The sequence below is a fragment of the Macrotis lagotis genome, chromosome 1 (assembly GCF_037893015.1).
Source record: "Macrotis lagotis isolate mMagLag1 chromosome 1, bilby.v1.9.chrom.fasta, whole genome shotgun sequence".
In the NCBI taxonomy this organism is placed as follows: domain Eukaryota; kingdom Metazoa; phylum Chordata; class Mammalia; order Peramelemorphia; family Peramelidae; genus Macrotis; species Macrotis lagotis.
This window is the reverse complement of record NC_133658.1, coordinates 871,866,317-871,886,328: the sequence shown is the minus strand read 5'-3', so window position 1 is coordinate 871,886,328 and position 20,012 is coordinate 871,866,317. Positions and strand designations below refer to the sequence as shown.

The window sequence follows — 20,012 nt, the reverse complement described above, 5'->3', positions numbered from 1 at the left end:
TTGACACCTACTAACGTGTGATCTTGGGCAAATCACTAGCCCCAATTGCCTCCCCTCCCCCTCCAAAAAAAAAGAATATAAGCTCTTTGAACCATTTCCAATTCAAATAGAAACTGGACCCACTAAGCCCTACATAAGAATACTCCTAAGTCATATATTGACTTAGAAAATCATATTTTAAACTATCTAAGCTTTGTTATTACTATTTAATATATTAGACATTTCCCAAATACATGTTAATCTGGTTCCAGTGAAGTGTTGAGGAGACTGTGTGTTTGATACCTCTGTGTCTAAGCAATTCTTTATGATTGTAAATGGTAAGGAGCCACCAACCATCAGTGGCAGAGACACTCTCTCTACTGCTGAAATCACAGATCCATTCCTTATTCCCTAGGAATATTAATAATTGGTGTTCTAAATGGAGGCTCTTTGTCCAATGACCAATTAGCTGAGATAGTCCTGGGACAACCAAGTCCTCTGTGCCAATACAAAGCCACAGAGACCAGAGATGGCATCCATGTGTGAGAAACAGAAAACAGGTCTGTTTGGCTGGGTTGAAAGTACATGGAGGAGGGAACAAGAGAAGGGGTGTCCAAGGAAATTACAAAGATTGGTTGAGGCAAGGCTTTAAAAGCTAAATAGAAGAGTTTATATTTGATTCTAGGAATTCTAGAAAGGGTTGGAAGGGAGAACCAGCATGAAATTGAAAAGGCAAAATTTGACAATTGATAAGACATACTTTGGCCACGTAATGAGAAGATAATAGTCATTGGAAAAGATCCTGATGTTGGGGAAAAGATTGAAAAACAAAAGAAGGGGACTGCAGATGATAAGATGCATAGAGAGTATCACAGAAGTATGAACTTGGATAGACTTCAACTTTGAGAGACAGTGGAAGATAAAAGGGACTAGATACTATCATCCAGAGGGTCACAAAGAGTCAGACACATTGAATATCAACAACAAAGGATATTGAGATGAGAGAGAGAGAATGAGAAGTCAAGGATCACATCAAGGTTACAAACATGGGAGATCAAAGAATGGTGGTTCCCTGGATAGAAATAGGAATGTATGGAAGAGGGGTGGATTTGAGAGAAAAGATAATGATTTTTTGTTTGGACATATTGAATTTGAAATAGTTATAGAACATCTATTTTGAAATGTCTGGTAAATGTGGATGATGGGGGAGGGGGGAGATCCGGGCTTGGTTTATCCATCTAAGAGTCTTCAGCATATATATATATATATATATATATATATATATATATATATATATATCATGATTATTTTTCTCAAGGAAAAAATATGAAGGTACTACATTCGGTAAACACTGAACAACATCATCCAAAAATGAAATTGATTATATTTTAAAAGACAGAAAATTACTGTTTACTGATGTTGTGGGAGTCATTTCCAAATTAGCTCTTTGTGTCTACAGTTGGATCAGCAGCTGTTTTTAAAAAAAAAGAAAGAAAGAAAGAAAGAAAGGTTAAGAGTTAACATAAAATTAGGAGAATCCATGTGCCTATGTGTCAGTTAGACCCCAGTCCCCTAATACAGTTGAACTGGGCTCCATCTCTCTCAATAATAATCTCTATAAGTCATTTTGCTCCCCCCATCATGGTTTCCCAGGAGAATACCAGAATTTGATGCTGTCTCTGTAAGATCCTTAGCTCTCTTGCAAGTATGCAGGCAACTCTCTTTTCCTTTCTGGAAGACTTCAAGCAGTCCACATTCTAGTGGATCTTACCTTTATTCTAGACCTATGCAGTCTACCTAACTAATGGTATCAAAATATGGATAGCTCTGGATTGCTCCTTGTATGTAGTTTCTTGTCATGACAATCCTTCTTCAACTTGGGGACAACTCATATAGTGTGTAGACTGTGACCTTCCCTCTAAATCCAAGTGAAATTGGGTGTATTTATCTCCTCTCAAGATTCTGAATCCTTTTTCTTTTCTCTTACTTATTGAAGTTTTATTTTTCTTTATATATCTCCACATGGCACTGGTTCCTCTTGGTGTAGCTTGCCATCTGGATAAATATCTCTTTCTGTGTTTGAGTCTTATCTCCTTTTAAAAATTAAGCCCAAGAATCAACTTAGATTATGAACTCTATCCATTGCCAAGATGCCAACTTCGTGATCATGAGTAGTATCACCTTACAGAACAGTGGAAAAGTAGTGGAGGGAGAAACACTATAGAAACCTTGGCACGGTTTGAGATTCAATTAAGCCAGACCATCCTTTGAGAATTTATAGATGAGCTAGTTTGTGTAGTGAATAAAGCATCCGGGCCTAGAGTCAGGAAGACTCATCATGCTGAGTTCAAATCTGGCCTCAGATGCTTGGGCAAGTCACTTAACCCTGTTCTCTTCAGTTTCCTCATCTATAAAATGAGCTGGAGAAGGAAATGGCAAACCACTCCAATATCTTTGCCAAGAAACCCCCAAATAGGGTTATGAAGAGTCAGACATGACTGGAGAAAAAAAAAAGACTAAACAAATAGATATGAAATGAAATAGATTTGCCAGCATTTCTATAGTAATTAGCTCTCATCAACAATATGAAATCATCACATTTGGAATTTACTACCCCAGTACCCAATGCACTACATGAAGAAGTGAAAAAGGCACTCAAGAAAATTAAGTCAGAAATTGCAACTGGGCCAAGTCAAGTAAACAGGAGAAATTCGTGCTGGAGGTGACACAATTTTAAATGGCAATAGAGGCTCAATTTTCAAGACATCTCAAAGACCGGTATATTCCCCAAAATGGAAAAGATCTTGAATAGCAATGATCAGTACTTTAAGGATCCATGAGTTTGTTGCAAAGAGTGACCCTCCCTTTCTGCCACCACCCCCTCCCCCTGCCACTGCCACTGATTCAGTTCCAAGTCCTGCTGCAACATAACAGACAATCTCCAACAGGGTCCTAACTGAAAAAAATCATGGCCTTGCAGTCATTTGTGATGAATCTGATTTTAACTCAGCTGGACCTCAGTGAGGAACATATAGAACTAGACATAGAAAGGTTCTAACTGAGAGGAAATCCGACAAATGAGTCCGAGAGAGGTTTGCCCAAGGTCACATTGCTGGTAAAGATCAGGGGAAGGTTTTGAACCCAGGACTTCGGACACAAAGCTTAGGCTTTAGACAATAAAAGAGTTCAGAGTCCAGAAATGAAACGGGAACAAGAAGTCCAGTGTCACTAAATCACAGAGTCTATGAAGGGGGAAAAGGAGGCAGGCTGATAACCTGAGGGTGGTTGACTTCCTCAGTCTCTGAGGACACTGTTAATTTAATGTACTTTCCATGATATCACACTCTCTCAATTCTTCCAATTCACTCTCCTCCGCCACAGGCATGCTTCCACAACTTCCCCCATTAAATGCTTATCCAGTCTCTGCTTGGTGACCTCCTAAAGAGTAGGGAGCTCTCCACCTTCATCCCATTTTCCACTGGCAGCTCTGATTGATGAGGGGTTCTTCCTTTCCATTCCCATGACCATCCTCCTAAGGTGAGACCTCATCACCACATCTCTTGGCAATGGCATCAGTCAGGCAACTGGCCTCTCTTGCTTCCAGTCTTTCCCAACAGGGTCACTCTGTAAAGGTCACTAAATTTATCTCTCTGGAGCCCACTCTGCTCAGGTCACTCTCCTAGCTCAGAAAATCTTTTATTATTGGGAGGGAGAGCTAAACCTGGAAGCCCCCAAACCTGAGTAATCAGGGACAACTCATTACATCCTTCTCCAGCATACTTAATGTCTCTAAAGACCCTCCCAGCTCTGACATCCTCTGTTCTAAGGGTCCTCCCAGCTCTGACATCCTAGGTTTTACCCTTCTAGCTCTAGAATTCTATGAGTAGCTATCAGTCTCTACCCCTGGACCACCAGGCGCTGACTTTCTCTCTTTGGCCCAGGTCTGTCCACTGTGATCCTTTCTCCACATTAAACATTTAAGAGCCCTGGTCCTACTCAGCAAGGGACAGAGCATCTGTCCTGGGGTCCTGGACCCAAGCCAGAGGATTATGTTCTCCCAGCCTAGCTATCCCTCAGAATCATACCCCATGCTGGGAACAGCTGCTGTACCCCTCCTCAGAGCCACTTGCATTTCAGGAGTCAGTCAATTAACCAATCCTTTAAATGTACTTGCCTAGAACATTCGAATCACTTGATTTTGTTGTTAACTTGGTCCCTTTTTCTTTCAAAGGATTCAGAACCTTCTATACTCATTCATTTGTTCACAGAATAAATAGGTTCTATCCTCCTGGGATTAGGGAGGGGGTAAGGATCATAGAGTTACAGTTTTGGGACTGAAAAGGACCTTAGGGATCATTGAGTCCAACCCCCTCACTTTATAGAAGAAACTGAGATACAAAGACTCCCTAGAATCACTTAATATATCTTTGAGGTAGACAGTGCTGCAGTCTAACACCACACTTCTCCTTGTGAGACAGTAAGCATTGTTCGGGTGAAAGAGAATCAGAGAGCTCCTGCAAGCTTGTCCAGAGTCAAACAGCCAGTATTTGAATTTGAATCATGGAATTTCCCAAAGTTCAATCTCCTAGATTTCCCTGTTTTCTACCTCTGTCTCTCTGTCTCTGTCTCTTTTTCTTTCTGTGTGTGTGTCTGTCTCTCTGTCTCTCTCTGTTTCTGTTTCTGTCTCTCTGTCTTTTCTTCTATCTCTCTCTTTGCCTCTGTCTCTGTCTCTGTCTCTATCTCTCTGTCTCTGTGTCTCTCTCTGTCTCTCTCTGTCTCTCTGTCTCTGTCTCTCTTTCTGTCTCTTTGCCTCTCTGTTTCTGTCTCTGTCTCTGTATCTCTCTCCTCTCTCTCTCTCTCTCTCTCTCTCTCTCTCTCTCTCTTGTTTTAACTTGTACAGTCCTAGATCTCCAGTTCAGGGAAAAAACCATGAAAAATTTGTCATTTTACAGGAAAAGATACCAAGGACTAACTAAGCAAGGGAAGGAACATCAGTCAGAATTAGAATTCAAGTCTCCCGATTCTCCCTCCATGAGGTTCTTTTCTATACTACAGCTGCTCCTCTGGACATGAGATGTAGGAGTCCATGTTACACTGGCCCCAGGGATGGATGACAGCCAAAAGGTGACAGGTGCAGAGAATTACTCCCCTGGAGTGTGTCCATCTGTACCTTCTCCCCTTGCCCCCATCCAACATCCCCTTCACTTATTGGGTCAGACCCTGGCTGAGTTCACCCCTGGCAGGAGATGCTGAGAATACTTCTTAGTTGCCATGGCAGCCCCAGATCAGGGGGAGAGGAGCAAATTTGTGTGTGTGTGTGTGTGTGTGTGTGTGTGTGTGTGTGTGTATTCCAGTTTTAGAAGGAAGAAATACCTCAAGAAGCAGAAAAGATTCTACCCCTACCTCCACCCCAGAGAAGCTTCTATTTGTAGGGCAAAACTCTTTGCAGAATCCAAAGCACTTTTCTCGGGACATGGTTGTCAGAGGCTAATGGTATAAGTATTATCATTCCCCTCTTTTTTTTTTCAAATAAGGGACCTCAGAGTCAGTGACTTGTCCAGGGTCATACACCAAGTGGCAGAGCCATTTTCTGAAAAAGGACAGAAACTCTTTCCATTACACTCATCATCCCGTCCCTAGATGTTCACCCTTCGTCACCTCCCATTGCTGCTGACAGATGTTACTGTTTTATTATTTGACCTTCCTTCTCAAAGAAGACCATGACATCAGGGAGGTGATGCCATGACATGCAGGTGAATTGGATTGGGGGTGGGGGTGGGGGGTCTGGCTAAGTCTCCAGAGCCATCCAGGTCCAATGGCCAGATATGAAGATGGCCCTGGATGTGAGGCAATCAAGGTCAAACGATTTACCCAATGTCACACTGCTTGTAAGTATCTGAGGCTGGATTTGAACTCAAGTCCTCCTGACTTCAGGACCGGTGCTCTATCCACTGAAACTCCTGGCTGCCCAACCAGGGCAGATATTGTGATAGTCTAGGTGAAGGGAGGAGAGAGGAAGAAGAGAACCTTCTGGATCCCAGGGAGAGAGGACAACAAGGGACTTGAGTTTTTTGTACACTCTGCCCAAGGATTCCAGGGTCCCTAATTGGCTTCACTTGCCCAGCCCTCAGAGAGAGAGAGAGGATTTACAAATCTTTGACTTCTTGTGTTCCAGTAACTGAGGAAAAGGCTAAAGAATAAGGTCCCCATCTTCTAGAACAAGGATGCTTTATATTTTTGATGCCATGGACTCCTTGGAAGAGAGAGTTGAAATCGCTGTTTACCCTTTATAGAATAATATTTTCAGATGCAGAAAATAAATTTATAGGATTACAAAGGAGGTCGATTACAATGAAATATAGTTATAAAAAATACTTGAAAAAAACACAGCTTCCCAGATCCCAGATTGAGAAGTATGGGGGTAGATTTGCCTCTACCTCCCCCCCCCCCCGCACACACCTGTCTATAATCAACCATTCCCATCCCACTCATGTCCTACATAGCCTCAAACATATAACCATACATACATACTCAGCTCCGCACCAATCCAGCCAGCCAACACACACACATTGTAAGGAAGAGATAAGAGAGTAAGTGCCCCAGGGAAACTATAGAGTCGATGAGAAAATGCTAATTCTCACATCCTCTGCTCTAACATTCTCCTCCCAGCCCTAGGGGCATTCTGCGCCAGTTCAGGAGTTTGCTTTTACAGGGGCAGCCAGTTCCTAGTTAAATGAATAGAGGTGAGAGCCCCCCAGACCCGGTCCCAATCAGGGACCATGTTTCCTGTGTCTGCATCCCCAAGGTCTAATTATTGGCAGGTGACCTTGGATTATTTACTTCCCCTTCTCAGAAGCATCAGCTTTCTCATCTGAAAAATGAAAGGTCTGGATTAGATGCCCTTGAGGGCTGTTCGAGCACAAAACTCTGTTCTAAATCACAAACAGCTAGATGAGTCTTCACAGATACCACACACATCCACCCACGTTCATCCCCACAGCTCCCTTTGGTCCCCACCCCCTCGCTGAGACTAGCACAGCAGGGGACAGAAAGAAAGAGAGAGACCTGAGAGTCTGGGAAGGTTGACCTGGATAAAGCAGTCACAACACCCCCAAACAAGTTCTGGGCTTCCTTCGCTAGCCACTCAACCTCCCTGGGGAATTTCCAGGCTCAACCTTTCTGCACAACGTTAGAGAAGGAATCTGGTGGAATTTCCCTGACCTGGGACAAGTCCCTTCCAGTGCACAAGTCTCTTAGCCTGGACATAACCCTTGGATGTCTTTATCGATGTTCCATTGTCAACTAGGGGACTCCAGTGTCCTTTTAGAAACTTAGATGCAGAATGTCAGAACCAGAAAAGATCTCAGAATGAGATCACAGAGAATGAGAAACAGAGTCAGAACTGGAAACAGAATGTCAGATATTTATGCAAGAAAACAGAATGTCAGAAATGGAGGGTCCTTAGAACATTTACCGTCAGAGCTGGGAGGGCCTTTAGAACACAGGATGTCAAAGTCAAGAGGACCCTTAGAACACAGAATGTCAGAGCTGGGAGGGTCCTTAGAACACAGTGCTTGAAAAGAGGAAATCAGAACTAGAAGAGATTTTAGAAATCCAGCAAAATCCTTTTATTTTATAAAGAAATCAAAATCTAAAAATGGAAAAAGACTTGTCCAGGGGCCCATAATCTGTCAGTGGCAGAGACCAGACAGTGTCCCCTGACTCCTAAACTCATTCTCCCACATCACAGGGCTTCTGCTAAACCCCACAAGTAGGGGACTATTTGAATTAGAATGTAAGCTTTTTGCAAGAAGGGAGTGAACAGCGCACTGTGACCTTGGAATTCGAATCCAACCTCTGACACTTACTAGCTGTGTGACCTTGGGCAAGTCACTTAACCCTGATTGCCTCACATCCCAGGCCATCTCCAGTCATCCTGATTCATAATCTGATTACAGGGCCCAGATGACTCTGGAAGAGAAGGTGAGGCTGGTGACTTAGCACAGCATCCCCTCACTCAAATTCAAATCATGTGCTTGTCATGGCATCACCTTCCTGGTGTTGTGGCCTTCTTCAAAAATGAAGGACAGCAGTGCATAAAGCACAGGCCCTGGAGTCAGGAGTACCTGGGTTCAAATCTGGTCTCAAACACTTAATAATTACCTAGCTGTGTGGCCTTGGGCAAGACACTTAACCCTATTTGCCTTGCAAAAACCTAAAAAAAAAAAATGAAGGACAAACATTATTATCACACCTACAAAGGTTAAGTACTGGTTGAATGACTAATTAGAGACTTCCAGAGGACAATGACCTAGGTTCAGATTATTGCAGGACCAAGCTTTGTTAGCTTTAATACACGTTCATTTAAATCTCATAACTATTTAGTGTGGCAAGTGATGCAAATATTATTATTCTTCTCCATTACTATTCTTGTCTTGCAGTTGAATAATGGCCTTACAAATGAGGAAACTGAGATCTAAAAAAGACTTATTCATACAGGACCACACAACTATTATATGTCTGAAATCAGATTTTTAATTCAAGTCTTGCTGACATGTCTCCTACTTCATCGCTCTGTTCCTCTGAAACTTGGGATCATAGGATTTGGAGCTGGGAAGAATGTTAGAAATGTTAGCCTCCTCTAGTTATAGAAAAGAAAACTGAAGTTCAGAAAGGGAAGAAACTTGACTAGGTGTCATATAGGTAGTAGGTAATAGAGTTAAGCTTCAAACCCAGCTTTCCTGACTCCAAATCCTACTATTGATAGGTATGGGGTTTTGTTCTTTTTCTCTTACCATTCTTCAGTAAGAACAGGGAAAAATCAAGAGATGCCCTAAGATTCTCCCAGAATCCTTGCAGTAGTCTTGGGTTTTAGCCATTTACCCCAAACCAGGCAGTAAAGCTAAAATTCTTCAACAGAGAAATTTCTTCTCCCTCTAAAGCAGGAGGGAGTGAGAAGAGAGCAAAACTAAAAAACAAAACTGAAAAAAATACACACCCCAAACTCTAAAAAAAACCTCCAACCACCAATTTTGTGGATGCAGTTGCCAGGGAAACAGCGAGAGATGCATCTGGTGCTAGTTCCCTGCCTGCCTGAGCCCCTAGCATCTCCCCAGGAGGGCATTCTCCTCATGTCACTATGGGGCACAGGGGGCCAGGGCTATGTAAGGGGACCCTGGCGATCATGTTTCCCTGACTGCTACCCATTGTCCCTAGAAAAAGAAAGACAGAGAGGAGACAATGGGACCTTCCACAATAGGCAACCAGATGATCACCTCCCCCCAGATGCACCTGGGGATGGATAGAGGCCTGGCTCAGCTCCTGAGAGCCTGCTTGCCCATTGGGGCGGGGGGAGATTAATGTTGGACAGTGATCTCATCCTTGTTGCCAGGATGATGAGTCCTACCTGGATGTTTACTCCAGCCCTTGGCATTTAAGGAGCATTCAGGATTTCTATGCTCTTGTAGAACCCTCAGGCTTCAACCCTCTCCTCTCTTCTCCCCTACATACACCAGATCATTATTAATTCATAGTTAGGCCTAGGCTCTTGTTCTGATATTTTCTCACTTCCCAGAACTTTCATGATCAATGCCCCTTCCAGAGAAGGAAGAACAGAAGAATGGAGTCCAGCTCTGATGGTTCCCAGCTGAAGAGCCAGAGAATTATATAATGTTAGAGTTAGAAATGAACTTGCAATGTAGATCCTCACTGGAAAGAACCTCAGAGATGGCCTAATCCAACCCTTGAATTTTCCAGAAGAACAAAGGAAAGCTCAAATTGGTTAAATCATTTGTCCATGATCACTTAGCCTACACTGACTCCCAATCCAATGCCCTGGACACCAGGATAGGCTGTGTCCAACAAAACACTTTTTATAGCAAAAAGAAACTGAGGCCCAGAAAAAGAGAGCAGTTCCTTCTCTTCATGTTCCTAACTATGAGAACTGGTTTGTTTTGGACCCATTCCTGCTTATGATCAAGTCTCCAAAATGACTAGTCTGAGTCAAGGGCATAGTGCCACTGATAAGGGTAGAGCCAGGGAAAATTAGAACCATAGTTGAATAAAAATAGAAGTATAGGCCAAAAGTCAGATGGTCAATGGTCAAATCCAAGGAGATCAAGGGTGATGAAGGGGAAAAAGTAGACACCACAAGTGTAAGAAAGCAATGGAGACAAGTGGTAATACACAGATAACGTCAGTAGTCCTGACAAGAAGATGTATTGTATAGAAGATAAAAAAAAAGGAGTTCTCGGTTCAAATCCTGCTTCAGACAGTCACTAGCTGGGTGACACTGGGCAAATCACTTAACCTCTCTGGGCCTATATAAAATGGGGCACCAAGCAGCAAGAACACAGCTTGATATTGAAACAATTATTTTCAGTCAATTGGGATGAATTGGGGAGCCAGAAACCTGGTTTCCAATCCCAATCTTCCACTAATTCATTATGTGACTTTGGGCAAGTCAATTTAACTCTCCTAGCCTCTCTTTTCAAATATGAAAGATGAAGGGTGCCTCTCGGTTCTGACATTCTGTTCTAATGACTTCTCTAAAGTTAACAAATCACTCACAAATCTGATGAGGTAACTTCCAACTTTCACATTCTATATTCTAAGAACCCTTCCAATTCTAACATTTTCTGTTCTAAGGACCTTTCCAGTTCTTGCATTCTAAGTCCTAGCATCCCATGATGCAATATTTCTTCCCGTTCTAATGGTCTATGTTCCCAGGTTCCTCACAGTTGTATCATTTTGTGTTCTAAGGTCCCTTCTAAACCTAGCATTCTGTTTCTAAAATTCTGTGTTCTAAGGTCTCATCTAGTTCTAAGCACACTTCTTGCTTTGACATTCTCTGCTCTCAGATTAAAGGAACCTTGGACAGATCAGACAAAGGAGAGTTCAAATACTGGCTCTGCTCCTTGCTACTCTGGGCAGATCACAATCTCTTTGGTTCAGGTTGCTCTCCATGAGAAGGAAGGGTTTAGGAGAGAAAATAAATGTTTGTTCACTGAAAAAAGATTACTTTTCAAAATTAGATCCCTTCCAACTCTAACCTTATAATCCTATGTTCTGACATTCTCTAGTCCTAAGATTCCATTGGGCTCCAACATTATATAGATATATCTAAAGAAGAAAGGAATTCCTATAGAGCTTACCTAAGGACTCTAAACACAGACAATCCTGGGTCTTAAAGTATATAGGAGTAGACACTCCCAGCAAACAGGAGACTAAGGGCTTAGGAAGAAAACAAATTCTAACAGACCCAGTGTTATTTCCTAGAAACAGGTGATCACCTTGTAAAGAAAGCAACTTCAGGGGCTCAGGACTCAGGGCTCAGGTCTCAACCTCAGTCTCCTTAGCACTATCCTCTAACCTACTGGCAGAATGCTGCTCAAACCCTGAGCTTTTCTCCCTAGTGACTGATTTTCTTCTGTAATGGACACTTTAAGCAAGCTATTAAATGTAGCTAGAGCTGCAAAAAGAAGACCAGGTAGCTTTTTTTAATTCACAGAACAGAGGATGAGCCAGAAGGAATATCAAATAGGACAGCTTCAGAAGTCATATAACCTCTCTGAGTCATAGTTTCTTCATCCATACAATAAGCATATTACCCACACTGCCTATCTATTGCCAAGATCAAAGGAAAACAAATAGATGGAATTTATTGAATGAAGTTCCATAAAAATGTCAGCTATGTTCTTTGTATGGGAGGGAATTAGCCATAAAAAAGGGTGAAGACAAGGTCAGGGGCAGCTGGTTGATGGTATTAAAGTAAACCTATCTCCACCTAACCCCAGCACAAATATATTTATCTATATTCACCAATCATCAGTGTCCTTACTGAGAGAGGAATGAATATTGGTATTTTCCTTCTCTCCATTTTTCTTCCATTTTCAATGATGGGCTCTGCCATCTTACTAGGTCCCATCACCTAACATTTGACAGGTGTAGGCAGGGACATAAATCAAATAGAAGGGCTTCCATGAGCCATAGGGCAAGCTCAAGAAGCAAGAGAGAAGCCATCTTTGAACCATCTGCAAGATAGTCAGCTTCATTTTCCTACAATCTATGCCCTACCACTACAACTCTCCACAGTCTGGGGAAGGGTCCTAGGAATGTAAGCTAATGTACCCTGGATGGGAAGTCAGAAGATCTGGGTTTAAGTCCCAGCTCTGACACTTTCTAGTCCTAGAATATAAAGCAAGCCATCCAACCTAATTTCCATTTTTTTATCTATAAAATGAGTACAACAGCTGAGCCAAATAACCTCTTAAGTCTCTCACAAATCTGACATTCTATGTTCTAAGATTCTTTCCAGATTTTTCATTCCATTTGTAAGGGCCCTCACAGATCTAACATCTTATAATATTTACACCTCCTATACTGACTGGTCAGGAGTAGTAGCTTTGTTAATTTCAGAATTAATGTAATAATTCCTTATGTATATAGCACTTATTGAGTTTTTTTAATTCACATATAGTCTCTTTTTAAACCTTAATACAAGTCTGTAAATACCACAGAAATAATTATTCCTTTCTCCTTTTTACGAAAAGAAAAATGATTCCCAGAAAGGTGAAGTCCAAGGTGGCCAAAAATGTCAAAGCTGAGATGAGAATCCAACATTTTTGACTTTCATTCCAGGGATCTTTTAATTTTGCCCATTCAATCACATTAGTTTGCTCTTTCAGGTCTGGTTGCTAACTATGGACAGATAATTCTTCAAATGTTGTCAACCAGCAGCTTCTTCAGTGCCCAAACCATACGTAGGCCGGTACACAGCTGTGGAGAAAGATATCCACCTCCACAGTAAGAATGAGTGGTGATATTGGTGTTATATCTGCAGCTGGAACGTGAGAGCAAAAAGGAGGTGTTATGTTCACTGTTGGATGACTAGCTCACTGTGGGGCTCAATGAAGGTTAGGAACTGCTTCAGGGAAGGATAGTTAAAGAGGAAAATGGAAGTGTTGATAATGGCAATAGTGGTATTGGTGATTGGACGGATCATGAAAGTTCTGTTGACAGTTTTAATGATGGTGGTGGTGGTAGTGATAATGGTATTGATGATAATAAGAGCAGTAGCAGTGACAATTATATCAATTGTGCTAAAGATAACGATGGTGAAAATGATAATGGAAATAGTGGTGATAATGAGATCATTAGTAGTGACAGGGATGATGATGGTGCTAGAGATCATTAGTAGTGACAGGGATGATGATGGTGCTAATGAGGAAGCTATGAGAAGGATAACAGGGATGATGGTGATACCAATTATAGTTGTGGTAATGAGGTGAATGAATAATGGTGATAATGTTGATGGTGATAGTAATGATGATGGTGGTGGTGGTGATGGTGATAGTCAAATGACAGCATCTCAATACTAAATTCACTATTTTTGCCTCTCAAATATTCCTTCACGTTTGAACTTCTCTACTTCTGTTAAAGATACCACTATACCTCTAGGGTTCTTAGACTAGTATTACTCAAACCATGCTGCAAGAAACCCTATAATATATCAAGTTTATTTTCTAATGAACCTTTTGATGGTGGTTAATAGCCATTAAGAAAAATAATTTTTACTACAGAGATTCTGCCAAAGTTTTGTTTAAACTGAAGGGTGTTTAAACTGAAGGGTGCTATAAAGGTTTCAAAATCATCCATCAAGATTCATAACCTTGGGGGTGGCTAGGTGGCACCGTGGATAGAGCACCAGCCCTGGAGTCAGAAGTACCTAAGTTCAAATCCAGCCTCAGACACTTAATAATTACCTAGTTGTGTGGCCTTGGGCAAGCCACTTAACCCCACTGCCTTGCAAAAACCTAAAAAAAAAATTCATAACCTTATCATTACCCTTGATTACTCACACTTCCTCATCTCATACATTCACTTAATTGCCAAATCTAGTGATCTCTCCCTCCATAATATCTCTTGCACCCCTTTCCTTTTCTCTACTCATCAACCTTGTTTAGTACTCCAGAACCACTTGCCTAAACTACCACAACAGCTTCCTAACTGGTCTCCCTGCTTCAAATCTCTTCCCTCTCCAATCCATCCTCCACAAATATGCAAAATAATATTCTGAAAGAACAAGCCTAACCACATCACTCTCTAACTTAATAAACTCCAATGGCTCCCTATTGCCTCTAGGAACTTGCATCTGGCTTTTAAAGCAGTTTTGCAACCTGGCCCCAACCTACTTTTCCAACTTTATTATCATTTTTCTCCTTTCTGGACTCTATAGCTCAGACAAACTAGCCTTATTGCCTTTTCTTACATACTACAATTCATTTTCTTTCTGTGTAAATTCATACTGCCTATTCCCATGCCTAGGATTCACTCCCTCTTCACTTCTGCTTCTAATAATTTCTTGTTCTGTTAATAATTCTACTCATCTAAAGCCTTCTATAGGAAATCCATCATGAACCCCTCCCAGAAGATAGTATCCTAACCCCCTCAAAATATTCCTTTTATTGTTTTTGTATATAATCTGTGTATGTCTAAATAGGAACATGCCCCCCCAATCCAATATAACCTTCTTGAGGGCAGAGGTTTTGTTTTTTGGGGATTATTTTGTCTTTTAACCCCAGTATCTAATGAAATGTCTAGATCATAGTATATGTTTCTTAAATGTTCTAGTGATTGATTGATAACAGTAGTGATGGTTACAGCAGTGATGAGGTCACTGATGCTATTCACAGGGATGATAATGGTGTTAATGCTAGTGTGAGTGATGGTAATTATGTGGGTAGTCATGGTGATAACAATGGAGATGATGTTGACAGGGATGATTGTTGTGATAAATATAGAGTTAGGGATGTTGGTGATATGGTAGTGGTAGCAGTGATGATGACTGTGGTTGTGGTGATATTATGATGAGGGTAAGGTTAGCAGTGGTGATCATGGTGGTAATGGTTATGGTGATAGTAGTGGTAGTGGTGGTGTTGCTAATGGTGGTAGCCGTGATGATAGTGATAATGGTAACAGTGATAGTTCAGTTATGGTGACATGATAGTGGCAATAATGATTATGGTAACAGTAATAGCTATGCTGATGTAGTAATAGTGATGGTGAAGTTGTCATAGTGATGGTGGTAGTATTGATGATAGTGAAGATGGTAATGGTGATATAATGGTGGTGATATGGTGACAAAGCATAGAGTAAAATGTGAGGAAAGGATGAAAGAAGATGGAGAATAAGAAAAGATCATCAGTCAAAGTCAATTATCCCTGAGGAAGACACTGTTGGACTTGCTCCAGTTTCATACACCCACAGGAATGGTTTTAGAACCTTTTAATCCCTGCCTCTCTGGGGACTCTGTATACCCTCTGTCCTCAAGAACAACCCCTGGGAGGAGCAAATACTCTCCTCTTCTACCTTTGGCCAGACCCCAAAGTCTAATCAATCAATAAATCAAAAAGTATTTATTGGTGCCCACTCCATATGCTACGTGCTATGCTAAGTGCTAGTGATATGAGAAAAAAAGAGTCCCTGCCCCCCGAGGAACCCCCAGTCTAATGAGATAGACAACACACATACACACATGCACACACACACACACACACACACACACACACAGATACATATATATGTAAATACATGCAATAACCATACAGAATAGATAGAAGACAAACTTAGAGAAGATATAAGCAGCTGGAAGAAATGGGCAAGACCTGCTACAGAAGATAGCATTTGAGCTGAGTCTTGAAGGAAGCTGGCATCTAAGAGGCAGAAATAGGAGGAAGAGGTTTCTCAGCATGGGATAAGTCATGGGAATTGGAGATGGAGTATTGTTGTGAGTAAAGAGTGTGATCTGAGCTACAGCCCCTTCCCCTATCTGCCCCAATCCCTTCCCACTGTCAGCCCAACCCTGTCCTGGCACTCATAGCCCCGCAAAGCTTCCTTGGCTGGGCTCTGAATCAACTAGCCAAGTCCCATCATCTCCTTGGCACAGGTCCCTCTCCCACCAAACTGAACAATTCCTTCCCCAGCTGTAGTCAAAGCCTGCCTTTCACTGAGCTTTCTCTCGAGGGTCAGCAGAACAAGTGGGGGGAGTGGTAGAGAGGTCCTTACTGCAGATGCCTCAGGAAGGAACCAGGGAGCCAACAAAGGCCTCCAGATTCCCTTCTCTGACTCAGCACAGCTGAAAGTGGTTGGGGGAGCATGGGGAAAGAGAGAGAAGGAGGGGGGTGGTTCACTCATACCGGGGAGCCTGTAGTTCAGAAATAAAGTCTAAATCCAAAATCATTCTGTTTTCTCCCCTGCCTCCAAACAGCCCCATACTAAGTATTACTCATATTCTTTCAGTGAATTCTTCTGAGGCTTCTCTGAGACATAAGGGAATTTGAAGATCTGGGAAGATAAATTCTAGAAAGCTCTTTTTTTTCAGTTGCTTTCTTGTTTTTCTTATTTTCTCTCTGTGACTCTCTTTCTCTCCTTTGTTATCAAAACAAAAACCTTTCAAGAATTATATTGCATGCTAGGTGATACAATGGATAGAGCACAGGCCCTGGAGTCAGGAGCACCTGAATTCAAATCCCAGCCTCAGATACTTAATAATTTCCTAGCTGTGTGACCTTGGGCAAGTCACTCTTAACCACATTGACTTAAATAAAATTTAAAAAAATGTTTTAAAAAGAATTATATTGCCTTTGGTCCTTCTTATCAGTGATGATCTGAAAAGGTAAGGTTGCTCAGGCAATGGAGCTTGATCTATAGAAAGATAGATAAAAATGTCAAAGGGGTCCAGGGCCACAAGATGGACACCTCTCAGGAGGAGACCTAGTGCTAGATGAGAGGTCATGATGCAAAAACCAAAAGCTAAGGGTCAAATCAAGGTAAGCCAGGAGTAAGACTGGCACAATGGGGAGATGGAGGGTCCATTTTCATAGCCAATGTAGATGAAGCTGCTGGCCAGGTTATTCAGAAGATCAAAAATATCAGAGTCAATTAGAGATAGAACAGTTAGACCACAGAGTACCAAGCCTGGGAGGACACTTAAAACACAGAATGACAGAGCTGGAAGATCCTTAGAACATGAAATGTCAGAGCTGGGAGAGGCCTTAAAAGATAGAATGTCAGAGCTAGGAGGATCCTTAAAACATAGAATGTCATAGATAGAAGGGTCCTTAAAATACAAAATATCAGGGATAAAAAGAACCTGCATTATAAGACTTGAAATGAATAACTGAGCATATTGAGAACTGACTTGGCAGATTGGCAAAGCCTAGGGAAATAAGTAGTAGGGAGAGGAAAGAGAGTGAGGAGGGGAAAAGAAAGTGACTTCTCGTTTTACACCTGGGGTCCATCCTATTTTGAGATGGTGGGCTCTATTATCCATGACTGTTCTGTTCCAGGGACTGAAAAGTCACTGGCCATTGTAGACTAAGAAAGAGATTTCTGGTATAATAGAAAGAATCCCATGACTTGGGAAATAGATAAATCCACTTTGTGAAGTCACTACCACTATCTCTACCTCTGTTTTCTTGTCTGTATAATAAAAGATTTCCAATAAAGTCTCTTCTAAATCTAAATTTCTATTTTCTAATTTTTTTCCAAGTCTAATATTTTCTATTTTCATCCCTCAAAACCCTTACATTCTGTTCTAAGGGCCTCCCGACTCTGACACTGTGTTCAAAGGAACTTCTACCCTACCCAGGTAGAGGGATGTTGTCTTATGGGGAGTCCAACCCAATAGAATCTCAGTTTCTAGTGTCCTTGCCCATTTCCATTAGAATTCATCACATGAAGGACAAAACAACCAGAATAAAGTAGCTTCTGTTCTCTCTCTTGAAAATTTAGTTAGAGGCCTTAGTTTATAAGTTTTATGAGAGAGCACCTAAGAGACGCTCTTCTCTTGTCGCCATCTTGGCTCCTCCCCTAAAGTAGCTTCTGTTACCTGAATTACCAAGGGCCATTAGTGTCTCATGACCAGACCTCATTACCTCACACTGTCTCTTTCTCATCTTCTCCTAAAATGATTTTTAAAAAATTTTTTTCATAGGTATCTTTGATTGAACATCCCCTCCAGAAGGGCAAATGTGCTATTCTGTTATATCATTTAAAGACAATTTATTCCTCAACTTATGGCTTTGATTTACTTGACAAAAACACAAGAAGAGAATTGAAGAAAGTTGATGATCCAGCAAAAGAGACTATGAAAATATGGATAGGAGAGTCATGTCATGAAAACTGAATGAAGAGAGAATTTCCAGGAAGAGTTGAAGGTCAACATCAACAAAAGCTTCAGCAAGGTTAAAAAAAATGAAGAATGGAAAAGGGCATTGATTTTTCAGTATAAAGTATAGTTGGTAATCTTAGTTCAAGCAGTTTCAGTAGTAGTTGGCTTAGAAGTTAGAGTAGAAAGGGTAGAACATTGGGGTGAAATGTGACAAAAGGGAGAGAATGAGTATGGAATGGTTCTTCTAGGGGGAGAAGAGGAGTTGAGATATAAGATGTTAACTAGAAGGGATAGGAGGATTTTTTTTAATTAAGAAAATAAAGTCTCAGTCTCTACTACAAAGGACTCTTGTGGACAGATTTTTCCCCATGCTCTTCACCACTACCAACATTGCCTGAACCTCTGCCAAGAGATTTGCACTGTCTACCCTCTAATCACATGCTGAAAAGTCAAGATGAGCCAAAGAAAACAATTCCTTCCTCAAGGGAGATAGAAGACAGCTAGGATGAGGACAAACCAGAAGATGAAAAAAGCAAAGGGGAAGAGCAAGAAGGCTGTGGCTACATCAGCAAAGTACCATGAGCCAATAAAATGATTGTTGCCATGACACCTGCCAAGAAAGTACTCATGACTCCTGGTAAGAAGGCTGCTGAAGCCCCCTGCCAAGAAAGTGGCTCCCCCAGCCAAAACTATCATCACACCAGGCAAGAAAGGAGTCATTCCAGCAGCCATTCAGTTAAGGCACCAGCCCTCTGCCCTCCAGCCAAAGGGCAAAAAAAAAAAAAAAAATAGAAAGAATGCCAAGAAAGAGAAGAGTGAGTCTGAAAACAAGCATAGTAAAGACAAGGAAGATACGGGCGGCTAGGTGGCACAGTGGATAAAGCACCGGCCCTGGAGTCAGTAGTACCTGAGTTCAAATCCGGCCTCAGACACTTAATAATGACCTAGCTGTGTGGCCTTGGGCAAGCCACTTAACCCCAGTCCCTTGCAAAAACTAAACAAAAAAAAAAAGACAGAATATGAGAACTAGACAAGACCTAGCAAAACAGCATTAGAGCAAGAAGAGATTTTTAGATCAGAGCATATCAAACAATAGATTTGCATAACTGGGAGGGATTCAAAATGCAGAGTTTGGAGAACCATAGAACACTGAACATCAGAACTGGAAGGGACTTTAAGACAGTCTATTAGAGTGAAAAAAGACTTTATGACATAAAACTGAAAGGACCTTAGAGACAATTTAATCCAACCTCTTCTTTTTTTTTTAGAATTTACCTATTTGAACAATTTGAAGAAACTGAGACTTAGAAAGAAGAAATGACTTTTTCCAAGAGGAAAGAGAATATGTAGGCATGAAGATGAGTGTCAGTCTCTTTTCTTTGTAGAACCTTGAAAAAACTAACTAGGAAGCAGTAGAAATTGGGAGGGACATCTGATGAAGGGCCTTCAAAGCCAGCAGAGGAACTTACATGTAAGGTAGTTGGCAAAATGGAACCATTGGGGGTGGCTAGGTGGTGCAGGGGATAGAGCACCACCCTGGAGTCAGGAGTACCTGAGTTCAAATCCAGCCTCAGACACTTAATAATTACCTAGCTGTGTGCCCTTGGGCAAGTCACTTAACCCCATTTGCCTTGCAAAAACCTAAAAAAAAAATGAGGAAGATGAAGAATTTAAGTCACTCAAAATCACAAAAAAAAATGGAATCAACCACTTAAAATTCTGAGGAGGAAAGAGAACAAGGCAAAAGATAGTGGTGACAAGAATGAGGAAGAGGAGAGTGACTGTGCCCCTAGGAAAGCTGGAAAGTCAAAGGAGTCAAGGAGCAAGAGGAAGAGGAAGGGGGAGAGGAGAAAGTGCCTAT

General features: G+C 41.5%; 1 long non-coding RNA gene across 1 annotated transcript in view; it reads right to left on the bottom strand.

The window, feature by feature from the left end:
* Positions 1–1,387: 1,387 nt before the first annotated feature.
* The window catches only part of LOC141491155 (uncharacterized), a 41,479-nt gene continuing 22,854 nt past the window's right edge, over positions 1,388–20,012 (bottom strand). Inside the window, exon 3 of the long non-coding RNA XR_012469492.1 lies at positions 1,388–1,450. This is a non-coding gene — a long non-coding RNA (uncharacterized LOC141491155). The remainder of the gene's footprint in view (positions 1,451–20,012) is intronic.